Raw genomic sequence first — 13,293 nt, 5'->3', positions numbered from 1 at the left:
CGCCAGCTCTCTGGTATGTTTGGCTGCAAAGACAAAAAACAAGACAAACACACTGTAAGAGGGTTGAATGGCTTTGGCGTGCTGCAGAGTGCGCGTGGCAGGAAGCCATAAGCTTACCTCAGCCGCAGCAGGAGTGGACAAAATGGGCTGCTCCACGTGCCTCTCCTTCCTCTTCCTCTTCGGTGGCGCCGGCTCTGGGGCCAGGGTGGCCTCCCCCGACGGCGTCTCCTCCACGGAGACGCCGCGAGGCTCCTGGCTCATCACCGGCAGACGGAAGAGGGAGCAGCGGACAGGAACAAACCTTGTGGGTGTGAGGCAGCCAAGCTACGAACGAGGGGGGGGTGTAGGGAAGGCGCGCGGGAAGGGGGCAGGAGAGAAAAATTGGTGCCGGAGGAGGTGGTTGGAGGGGCGTTCACGCTTTAAACCATATGAGCGGTGAGACTCTCACACCCTGAAGGACCATGTACAGTCCGCATTTTTTTGAACGAATACCACAACATAGCTTATATAAAGGGAGCAGAACGGACCAAATAGTGAAATAACAGGGTCTAATGACTTGAATGAGATAGTGATGAAAGTAAGTGGACAATTAGTTGAGGTGGATTTCTTAGTGCTAAAATCCAGGACATGCACAGGGTGGATAGGACGTGGAGGAGAGGTGGGAATGTCTACATTGATCTACAATTGCTAACCATTAGCCAAGCAGTGCACCTTCACACACATGGGAAAAATGAGTGGACATCACCTTACCACCAGTTAAAATGCATACCATCAAGGTGAAGGAGGATGTTTTAAATCTACAGTCTACAGCGGGCCAGGCCATGCATGACAAAACTTTACCTCTCAACCTACCTTCATCCATTATGTTTCACCAGCTTTTGCTTCACAAGCAAATAAAAACAATGTTAGTATAAAAAATTTCTGAAGGACAATGTGTCCAGTGTAATGCATAAGCGTGGATCCCAGTGGTACCCATGTCAACATCAAGGGCCGCTTGGACGGAGCTGTCCTGTGGTCCGTACACATCCACAGGAAGGGAGTGGGAGCGGAACCATGAGGGGGGGACTGGTCTCGCGTTAGTGGGGTAGACAGGCCGACTATTAGGAAAAGAGAGTACATTTGTTAAGAAATCATTATAAATTAAACCTCTGAAGTGCTCAGATGAAAAAGGGGCTACTAACCTGGAACTGCAGGCCGCGGAGTCGTGGTCATTCAGCAATTCCTGACCTTGGCCTGCAGCTCTCCTGGGCCCAATGGACGCCGCGCAGCAAAAGCCAAGACGGCGGGAAGCGACCCGACCGACCCCTGCTATTGGGGCTGGGGGTGGCAGTACCTGTGGGGCAGTGAACCGGCTACTGCTCAGGCGGGAGAGGGATGGGGGGTTGCGCAGTAGCACAGCTTTGTTGCCTTTGAGAGCAGATCGCATCCGCGTCTCAAAGCTCAGTGTATTTCTGCGGTGTCCATTGCAGTCCCAGGCTGCGGTTTGTCTTATCTTATACGAAGCCTACCTTGACGAATCTACAACAACAGACCAGCCATCACAAAATATTAGTGAACCATTAATGACAATGAAATTCACATATCCATTGTGTGTACACCCAATATCACTCAACCCTTTTTTGGCGGTCCTTGTCAGAAGACTCCTTGTACAGGTCCTTTCAAGGGTTCCCCTCTTTAAAACAGCCGGGCCAGGGCCATTTTTTTCGTCTCTGTATGTATATTTTTTTTTTATTTTTACGCTGGATACAGACTGGGCACGACTGGCTTCGTGTAATATGTGTGCTGTATGTGCGTTCGCATTTGGTTGGCATATTTGAAGGGGCTCTTCAGGAGGGTGTGGTCTCTCCGCTCCCCTGGTGTTGTTGTCACCACGTAGATTGGTTGATTATTTCTGGTTTCTCTATCACCTTGAAGGTCTGAGCCTTTTTGGTTATATCTGTTATTCCAAACTTGTCACAGTTGCTGTGGCGGTTCTCAGCACCTTAGTCATTGGCGTTCCCAGGGTCGCGGCTAGCCTCAGTAGAACGTACGCTTTGCATCCTCGCCATCCCTTCTGATCCATCAACCAATATCAACCACGCATATAATGTTGATGCCCACGACAGGTCGTGTTTAATTGTCCAATACGTAGTACATGGTATGATGAGCTTAGCCATGGCACGCACAGAACAATAACTACAATTGGTCATAGGGGAGTAATAGGCCGTCAGAGAACATAGTCAAAGGTAAAGCCTGCTGCGAGCGTGACAACCTTTCCAACACAACATGGACACACAGGTATTCAATATAACACATTGGAATTTCATAACTATATCAAAAGACAAACAATATTTTTATTTTTTACACATGGAATATGGTTTTACAATATATACTAACTAGGCATAAATGGTCAGTAGCAAAGACAGTGATGGCTTGTTAACAATTGCATAGATGTACATGCATAATAACGGATAAATAGCAAGATATAGTGTAGTTTAATAGGATTAAAGTATATCGAAACATGGTACAACACAACTTGTATAGATAAGAATGAGGTATTTTAGTAGACGAAACTATTAAGGTTTTGGTTTTAAGGGTATGAGAATAGTTGAAGGAGTTAGAGAGAGATCAGGTGTAGTAGAGATAGCATCCTATATTTAAGTAATGTTGATAGTGGTTAATAAATATTGAGAGATAGAGTGATATAAACAATAAATATTGTATAATTATTTATAGATCAGGTGTGAAGCATTTCATACAGTAAGAGGTATAGATTGTACTTGGCATTAGTGATGCGTACGAGTGAATTGTATAGGTAATGCATCTTCTCTCATCAGTTTTGGCATTCATTCTGCTATACTATTCTACCCACATTACTAGTCTTTTGTTATCACTGGCTTTTCACACATTGCACGTCATTTAATTTAATCATGCACTTACCTACATTTGTACGACTTATCCCTGTCTTTGCATGTATTATGGCGTTTACTGCACTCGGTTACATCGTAGTATCACTTTTCTTCCAATGTAATCCACATGATAATTTGCCATTTGCATTCTCTATGTATCAGATTATTCTGTACTTAGCAAACCATGATTACTAACTTATTTTGAATTTATGGATATTTGTTCCCACTTATTTAACAAACAGTATCTTAGTTGTCTATTTTACATATCGCAATTTTTTTAGACTACACAATAAACCACCGCCAACTAGCGTATCAGTAATATAACCTTGGACGTGCAAGCTTAATTTTTAACAGCATGTCAATAAACAACTAATGTAAATTTATGATTGCAGGTACCGTTAGAAAACACTCCAGTTGACATGAGTATAGTTCATTGAATTCATAGTGTTTTTTTTATAATGTTTAATAGGATTTTTGAGAGAGATTATTGAATATTTTTGAGTGTGCTTGGTCGGTACTGAGACGCAGGACGTCAGTCCGTTGATCGCTTAAGTTGTTATTAATACACGATAGTGTTTAATAGAGTCTGCGGTATGAAGCAGTTCTAGGTTAGAGTATTTTTTTATTTGCAGATAGTCTCTATAGCATATGATTACGGTTCAGTTTTCTTACAGGAACATGGACCTTAACGTTTAGGATGAAGAATACCAGTACTAGTGTTGTCGTATTTTATAAGATATCATCAGAGGTACTGATTTTGTGCCTTCTATTGTGGTTTTTATTGGAGGGAATTCTCGTTTTAAGAAGATCGGGTATTGTTTCATTTTAAGAAACACGGGCTCTGATTGGCTCATTTTTCCTGGAGGTGACTTTCGTTTTTAAGATAGATCGGGTATTGTTCGTTTTATTTTTTAGTTTTTTGATTTATATGCCTCCCAGATGAGAGAAGCATCGCTCCGGAAAGCTTTTTGAAGATGATTTACCTCTATCAGCGCAAGTGCATGTCGCAAATTCGGTAGAAGTCGTTCCTTGAATTATTAATATTTGTAAACATAATTTTATGCCATTAGGTTTTATCATTTATATTTATTTCTGTACAACCTAGCCTAATAACTGTATCCGCCTCCGCCTACCTATTAATGTTTTATTTAATTCGGAGTATACATGTAAAGTTTGCCACACTTGGTAGCTTTATCATAGGCTAATATATCTGGCGATCGATTATCTAGGCTATATTATCGTAATAATTGTCCGAGAGCTTTTTGGTTCCTATAGAATCCGTCTTGGAGACTTTATATACATGGCCGTAAATTATATTATTGTGGTAGACATACTGACGAAAATAGCACGTGTATCACCAGATGCGTGCACGATCTACAGGGAGAGCCTAGGACACATATTTAAGGAAAATAGAGATATAAAAAGTATTAATTTAAAATTATGTATTAATTTTATTTAAGTTATGAGAAAAAAATATCCCATAATTTAAGTCCTCATTATATTTTGAGTATACCTATAGTGATATTGATAGGAGAATATATAGTATGGAGTTGCGTTTCCACCCTAACACGACGTTTCGGACAAATGGTTGTGCTGAAAAGAATGACTAGCTCTCACAATATATATAATATAGTCAGTTTGTATGCGGACAGAGAAATACTGTAAGAGTCTTGTGATGTAAATGTTGTCTAAAACAGTACGATGAAAGCGACGCCGGCTACAATTTGAAAACTCCGTTAATTTCACCATGATTAAATTAGCCAGTAATATGCAACCCTTTTCATACATAGTAGTTTAGCATTGTTATTAAGAGAAAATAGTGATTTTAAATTTATAGCTTTGCCGAGTTATCTAATGAAGGAACCTCTCACTGTGGGATAATAATCATAAAAAGTGATTGATTTAAAATAAAATAAACTATTACGGTTCACACAAAATCACGATGCCTGAACACAATAGAGTAGTTATTATGGAGAGAGCTGTGTTATTATTCTGCAGCGATATACTATTTCTAGTTTGAGGAATTATGTTATTTGAGCAGACATTGTCAATATATTGTTAACACTCAATGGCGCGAGAGAAACAAGCCGCTAGAGCATACTAGAATTATTTCAGACAACACCATTAAACTGCTAATGATAAAATTTGAAAGGGATATTCTGTTTGATAGGAACTGGATTTTTACTACCTAATTAGTTTTCTTAAGCGGTAAGAGATACCACGCTTGTATTCGCATCCGAGTGGCATTCTCCACAACATATCAGGTTAGTTTCGTAGAGAACTGCTACTGAGGATTTAGGTTCTAGGGATCCAGGTGCAAGAAATCTTTTTTACCGTGGTTAGTTATAATATACAATGGCTACAAACAAAAACTCCGTTTTGCAATTATAGGAGTGACACTCAGTACTCAGTTAGTTTATTTACTCTTCAACTGTTATTGTAACAGCAAGGAGCGAGAGAGAGAGCCTAAGACCTGTAGTGCAAAGACATGAAGTTTATGTCTGTATCGTATTGCCTCCGAGACGATGAACTACAAAAGTGAACAAGTAGAGCAGATCGGCGCGTCTTGGATGAGCTGATATAAGTAGACTCTTCTCAAGGACTTGCCGTAGATAGCAGGTGATATCTCATATACGACCTTTTATCTGGCCCGTTGGCAGGAAATTGGAAAGCTCTTTAAAATGAGGATTATGGTTACGACTGGTTGTGTTCTTCAGTTGGTTAACAACTGCACTCGTCTATATATTAACCGACACCTGGCATAGGAATCTAAATTAAGTAGACTATGGTTTATATATAGAGACAATTATTAAAGCAATACTAATAGATCCAGGCTTGCCGTTACAAGGGAATACATTCACTAACACGTATCCAAGCAAAGAGTGTATTTCGAGTTCCGCATTGCACACACTTCATCCACTGCGAATTCTCAGAATTGCACACATTCAATTATTATTCACTTAGACATGCTGCAATGAAAAAAATTCCATTAACTCTGTATGAACAATGTAGTAGTTATTTATGAGTTTGGGTTCATAGCTGCCATAGAGTATTGACTGGGATATCGTTCAAATGCAAATTAGTATTTCTGTTCATTGATTGCAAAATTCTCTCTCAAAGGCATACGCTATTGTCAATTTTATAATCTGCCACCAATTGCATCCATAGATAGATGAGGCAATAACAAATGCCCCCTTACTAATGGAAAGTCTCTAAAGAGGAGGACGGAAACTAGGTGCAACAGCAGCGTAACGGACGGCCCCAAGAGTGGAACTCTCAAAATCCCTGAATTTCATGACATCCTACTCATTTTGCTTTGTATCAGCGTATCACCATCTGATGCAATGCAATTTGTTTCTTCAGTGCATCTACTAACAACAGCTAACCCTCTATGCACTCCCAAATATTACACTGTTGAGCTCATTGTATGCTGAAGTATCTAAAGGCTGGACACTATAAGTTGCTGGTGAGCGGAGAGCTTATATTGCAGCTGACAAGATGGGAGCGATTATTAATAATTGGAGAAGAATAATGTACATGTAGTTGTCGAGACAAGGACGGCAGAGGAAGGATAGTCGGTAGCAGTGCATTTGCCCGCATGGGAGCCGTCACTACGCCGATTTTGCATATAAGTACTCACCACAGGTCTGATCCCTTTGGCTTTTGCTGCACATCATAGAGTTCAGACAGGGATCCGGAACGATGATTGATTGATTGGTACAAGCTAGAGAGTACGTACATTACAGAGACTGCGGAGGCGCGGGTATTCAGAACTGACATTACGGAGTTTTCTGCAGCTCAGGTGTTGGAAGGGACTTGCACCCTGTTGCGTGCGTGTGTCGGTTCTCTCTTCATGGCGACTTCTACTGGTTCCTTCTGTGTTCTGTTCTCACCGTTAGCGCACGCTCCGAGAGCTCCTATCGATAAAGGCATAAAAGGCAAAAAATTTAGCAGGGTGTCGACTCTTATTTAACCTCTTATTTTGCTAACAAACTGTTTTTGGATATCTAGGCATAAACGTTTAGTACTTCATCTACTTAATATGAGTTAGGCGCGTCTGAGAGGTGTTTGGACATCGTGTGCACCCTGGATCCCAGTCGCCTTAAGACCGACTTCTGTCTCGAGGGAGCAACGAACCACTGCTAAGCCCGCTTATCATAGGTGTGTGGCTAGAGCTAAAATTAAAGTAACCCACACCACCAGCACGAGACCAACGAGCGAGTACTCTCAGCTAACGAGCATATACTTCAAAGAATGGATAACATTGTGATAGCTTTGGTGATATGCGAAAAACATAAATACCATATCATCATAAAGATATCTTCTCATTTAACGTACCAGCGATTCATCGAGAAGATTCACGCGATTGGCCCCACACACACAAACTATGCGAAGGATGACACGCAAATCAAGGTCCGAGCAGAAACGTTTAATGTCCAGATCTCCATTTTAACCTCCACGATAGAGTAATGGGTCTTATCTTTTTACAAACTGAGGTATTGAAAACAGGCTTGCTAATAACAGTCTTCCACATGTCTCTATAACTCATTTATTATTATTATTTTGCAAACTCTCATCTTCTTACTTTCTTCCATTACTCGTCTCTTTTTTTCTCTTTCTCTATGGGTTTCGCTGCAGAACGCAGGCTACGCATCAGAGATGGCTAAACCTTCATCAGCCCATATTGCTGCACCTCGCTCAACGGCACAACTGAATAATGATTAGGCCGAACAGCCCTTTTAAAGCTGAGCAAGACATGTTTGAGTATGACAACTTAACTGTAACCTAAAGATACATCAAATGGACCTTGACGGTTTCTTAGCCAAACGATTTTACATTGAAGCAAGCAAGGGAACATCAGCATCTCTTGAAAGCACCATTAGTTTTACAGATTGTGATCCACGACCTTGAGCTCAAAAGTCAGGATTGTAGTTCAAAAAATGCTCTTTAAAGAGTTAAGGGTGGAACTATGATTACTTGAGTCTAATTTATTCAAATTGGTCGTATCTTTACATAAGGCTAAATCATTAGGACCGACTTATTATCCAAACCTCACATGATATTCTTATATTCATTGAAAGCGGTTTTTATTTTGGAGACGCCCTGACGTGAAAGCACGTATCACCAGAGCCGTCCTACGGAGACCTGGCCAACTCCCTAATTAAGTCCGCAATTTGTACCGATATTTTGGTTGCAGGTTCCCACCAGAGTTCGCCACTGGGGGGCGATCGCCCATGAGTGGGGGCAAGAAATGAATGTGGAGCAGACGGAGCGAGACGTGCAGATTATTGGATCATCCTATTCACCTGATTGATTGTCCGTTGATGAGAGTGAAATTTCTCAGATTAGATTAATATGATTATGGTATTTTCTAATTATGCAACATCGGGTTATAGGTCGAAAGTGAATGAACGAGTCTGATGTCCTTTGATTTCTTAAGGCAGGTTGCAGTAGGTTTATCCTGGAATTCATCATACTTATCTGTCTATAGTTATGAAGTCTGCTATGATAGAATCTGGTTGATAGTGTAGTTAGTTGGGTACTAGATGATGGTTGAGGACCTGATTATAAATGAACGGAGGACCGATACGATTAATACTGGTAATGATAAAAGAATGTTCCCGCCTCGTGATGGGCGGAGCCGCAGCGGCCAAAGGCGGAACATGATATTTCGGCCATGGTGTTAAATAAGATCTAGCCTCAAAACATGAACTCTTATACATATGAACGTGAGTAGGTAAGTGGTTTATTATGACAGGGAGAGATGCCCTTACAACCGGATTGGGATGTTACGCTTAGGAGATTAGTTCTGATTTGTCGAATTTTATAAGTCCACTGAGGAGAAAGGAGAGTTATACAGAAATTAAGCGCAAGGAAGAAGGAAGCACAAAATTTTAGACGTTAACCAAGGCATTGCCGAGGAGTTCAGAAACAGTTATCTTCGAAAATGCGCGATATGGGACGAATGCTGTGTGAACGAATCATAAGGTTGCACATGGTATTTAAAAAACGGAGCGTTTATTATCTGAAGCACATTCATTGGTATGGGGGCTGTGAGGAGTCATTATAATACATCGTAACCAACTGCTGACAAGCAGAGGAGTCTGTAGAGAAGTGTAAAAACATAAATATCGGCATACGCGCTCATTTCCGAATAAGAAGCTAATAACCTGATTAAGAATGTGCACAAATTATATGTTATCTTTGGAAAAGAGTTAATGAAGAACACAAAGAAAGACATATTGAAGAAGTGGAGGCAATGATATATTAGCAATAAGCCCAATAGGGTCATAGGACATCATCATACGAGACATCCCAGATTCATTCTGCACACATAATAATCAACCTGTGTAAGCAAGTTTGACTCTTCTCACAATAAGTTCATAGAGACAGTACGAGATATCTGGGTGAGAAGGAACTGGGAGCACGCATTCACAAGAAAAACCTGAGAAGTGCCCAGAGAGGTCGGAAAACTTCTCTCCACATATTAGAATAGACAGTATGCACTCTCTGAGTATGTCAAAGTGGATTTTTGATATCGAGTACTAATACGAAGCGAAACACCGGCTCCGCTCCGATACCACAGTTTGAGGCCATCAGGCTTGGACAACGTATGAAATGAAGGATAGGCATATATTAGGAAGCTGGGGCAGCGCACAGGATTAATACGATGAAAAATAAAGGTGTTAAGAGTTGGTTAGTTGGAGGGGAGAGTGGGCGGTAAAGAGCGAGGAGAGAGGGTAGACAGACTACAAGGCAGCCCGACGTAACGCCTTGTTCGCATAAAGTTCGCGCATCAGCCCCCCCCCCTGTGCTTCCTCAGGCAGAGGCGTCCCGGGACGCACCAGACGGGTGATGTGGGCCAGTTCGGGTGTTGGTGGGTGCAGTAGGTTCAGGGACTCACTGGTTCCTGTTGTTCTCAGCGGCTCTGAGAGCCGTGTTTCCAAAGGGTCTGAGTGGCCACCGATGAGTTCCGGCGGAATGTCTCAAAACGGACCACAACCCCCCCCTATGTATATCCCCGCGCAGAGACAGGTTTCTGTTTGTTGTTACAGGTGCGAGCCACAATATACTAAATTTGGAAGCGATAACCAGAGAAGATTAAGCATGGACCCTGCGCCAGAAGGAAAGGGAGCCCGGTTCTTCCTCCGGTCCCGAGGCCCCATGCGCCCCCCGTGTGCCCCGCCGGTGGCGCCGCCCCGGCCGGCCTCCGGGCACCAGCTAGTACCATTTACTGGGCTGCGTGTGTGAAAAATGCAGCCCGAAAGAGTCCTCCTCCCCCTTGTATTTTTCTGATTTTAGCAACTAAAGAATTGAAAATCCCCCCCCCCTTCCCCTCCCCCCTTTTCCTCCAACCATGTGTCAGTCCAAAAGTTGTTGTTCGACGTCCCCCAATCCCCCGAGCACCCATGGCTACTTATCATCCCAAGGCGAACTTAAAGGCAACCGCACGCCAATTTCAAAGCAGGAGACGCTGTTTTGTTAAATGTAACAATGTGTTATATGATCCCACAAGCTGCGGAAAAATTGCAGTGTAGGCAAAGCAGTAATTACACACCAGTAAGCAACCACAGCCAGACATATCAAAAGTAGCAATTAAAATGGCATATAAAAAATGTTAAATAGAGCAGTATAAGAATTGTAGTGCAAAGTAAAAAATAAGAAATATAAGCGTGCCAGTGAAGCAGAAAAACCATAAGGTGCTTGGAAACTCAGTACAGTACAATTTTTAAAAGAAACTTAAACAACATAATATTTAATGTTTTTGTGACCCTTTCCTTAGTCCAAGGCTACATAGAAAAAAACCACCGGACGCAGTTTAAAAAGTATCTTTTAAGACAAACCCTACAATGAAGGACATGTTTGTGTTTTTCCGCGTATGCCTCTTTCTGCCTTCCATTCTGGTCCCAAATAAAATGCCCTTGAATGATTATGACTGTCTGTTGGTTTTTTGCCTTTTTGAAACCCCTCTTCTTGGGGGAAGAGAGCATACCTACCAGTCCGGCCCTCTCTCAGTCCGGTCAAACCCCCAAGTTCTCGCAGGAGATAACCCCCTATTGTTTTAATCAGGTGGCCTTTTCAGGAGGAGAAGTGAAGGATCCTCGGCACCCCATTGTTTTACAACCATTTGAGGCCCATTCTCACCTAGTCTCTAGGTAAACCTTTGAACCTGACCCTGATTTGACCCCTTGACCATAGTTTTAAGTTAGGAGAGGAAATGATGTATTGTGTGACTGTAATTTGAGGGGATTTAGTGATATCAGGCACCTAGTCTAGATACCTAGTTTTCCCTCTAGTTATTTAATTTCTTAAAGGCAGAAAGAAACAGGAGAAAGCATTGGTTTAAAAAAGAATTTTTTATTTAAAACAAAAACAATTAATACAACTATATACAACTATATGAATATATTGGAATTTCCCCATTGTGGGACAAATAAATGAATATCTTATATAAAAGAACTATATAAACAATATTTATTTAGCAAACACAATTGACAAACTATATACACTATATACACAATATTTACACATCCCTCCCTCCCAAACACACACACACACACACAAAGTGTTCGCTCAGGGAGGGGGAGCTGCTCCATCACGCCCCTTCACCTCTGCTAGCCACTGCTCCACAGTTGGTAAATGGTAAACGGACCTTTCCCCTCGGCCTGGGAGCAGAAGGTCTCCTTCTTGTAGCGGCTGTGGCCGAACTCCCGCGTCTTCGGTTGGCCACAGCGCCTGCAGTTGAAGTGGGAGACCTTCTTGGCTGGTTTAAAGTGTTCTCCCAGCTCCCGGGCACGACGCTCTTTCTCCTCCTGGAGCTTGTGCCTCCAGGCAGTGTTCCTTGGCACTGGTGGAGCAGTGGCGGCTGTGGCTGTGGAGGGGGTGACACCGGCCTCCGCGCCGGTGCTGGTGGACGGGATGGCGTCTGCACTGGCACTGGTGGAGGCTTGTGGGGTGGCTGATGAGGAGGAGGAGGAGGCAGTGGAGGAGCTGGCGACGATGAGGTCATAGAGCTCCGGGGCCAGCGGCCCTCTGATGGTGGCAGTCTGGGGAGCGCTGGGCCCCGGGACTGCATTGGCGATGGTGTCCCTCATCATGGCCTTGCTCCTCTGGTTGTGCCTTAAAAAACGTGTAATATCAATGTAACAACGCTTCCGAGATTTTATCAGCATGTAAAAATGCATTGTAATCTCGCAAATTTTAGTTTTGGTTGTGGTTTGCAGACATGTCCGCGTACTCCACGCCTTGAAATCACACATGCGTCGGAAACACTCCCCACCATCTAAGCGCTCCTTGTCAGTGAGGGCTGGTCCGTCAAGCGAGGTAATTTGTCATGTTGAGGGATGTAGGCAAACATTTGACAATTTACCCTGCTTGTACAACCATTTAAAGTGGCACATCAGAGATGGGAAGTCTGTCAGATGTCCCTTTGAGAACTGTAAGAAGCATTTCCGAATTAGATCATCCTACACATCACGTCACTAGAAAACACCCGCAGTGTTTAGAAAACCCTGTTCAAGTAGGCCCACCTGGTAATGATGCCTCACAGATGACTAGGGACAACTGTGAGGAGAATTGTACACATTTTGAAGGAGTGATTGATGAGCCTGAAGGAAATGAGGGAGAGGGCACCTTTCTGACCAATCTGGCATTGTTCTATTTGAGAATGCAAGCAAAAATGCTTCTTCCAGCTACCACTATACAGTGTTTGATTGAAGAGTTTCAGACAGTTCATGATAGTAATGTGGAGAACATGTTTCATTCTCTTAGAGATGAATTAATGAAATTGAATATTTCTGTCACTGATATTAACAACATAATTGGAAATATAAACAAAACTAATCTATTAAGATTATATAATGAGGGAGTTTTCCGGTCCGATGGTACTTATTTGAAAAATAATTATGTGCCACCCAAACAAGTGTATTTAGGAACAAATTCAAAAGGAAACGACTGTTTTAGTCAGTATGTGCCAATTGCAGAAACAATAAAAGCACTAATGAGTCAGGAGTCTATGAAACTACAATACACTGAAGCAAAGACAGCAAAATCACATGATCCACATTTGCTGGAGGATGTAAGGGATGGCAGGTCATTAAGAGTAAGGTCATTTTTCAACCCAGTGCGTCTTGGGTATCCATTATCCTATACCAGAACTCATTCAAAGTGGTAAATCCCCTGGGCTCAGGGAGAAAAAAGCATAAGCAACTTGCTGTTTACATGTCACTGTCAGGAGATCTCTCCTCATAATAGGTCCTCAATAGAGCCCATACAGCTTGTTATGCTTTGTAAGGAGGAGGATTTGGTGTTTTTTGGCCAAGAGAAACTGTTTGGGACATGAATGAGTGCAGAAAGAGAGAGAGAGGAAGAGAGGAGCTCAGTGCATCATGGGAGATCCCCCGAT

Source organism: Morone saxatilis, unplaced genomic scaffold, assembly GCF_004916995.1.
Source record: "Morone saxatilis isolate NCDOM2014 unplaced genomic scaffold, NCSU_SB_2.0 Contig21, whole genome shotgun sequence".
Classification (NCBI taxonomy): Eukaryota; Metazoa; Chordata; class Actinopteri; family Moronidae; genus Morone; species Morone saxatilis.
This window is presented reverse-complemented; position numbering follows the sequence as displayed.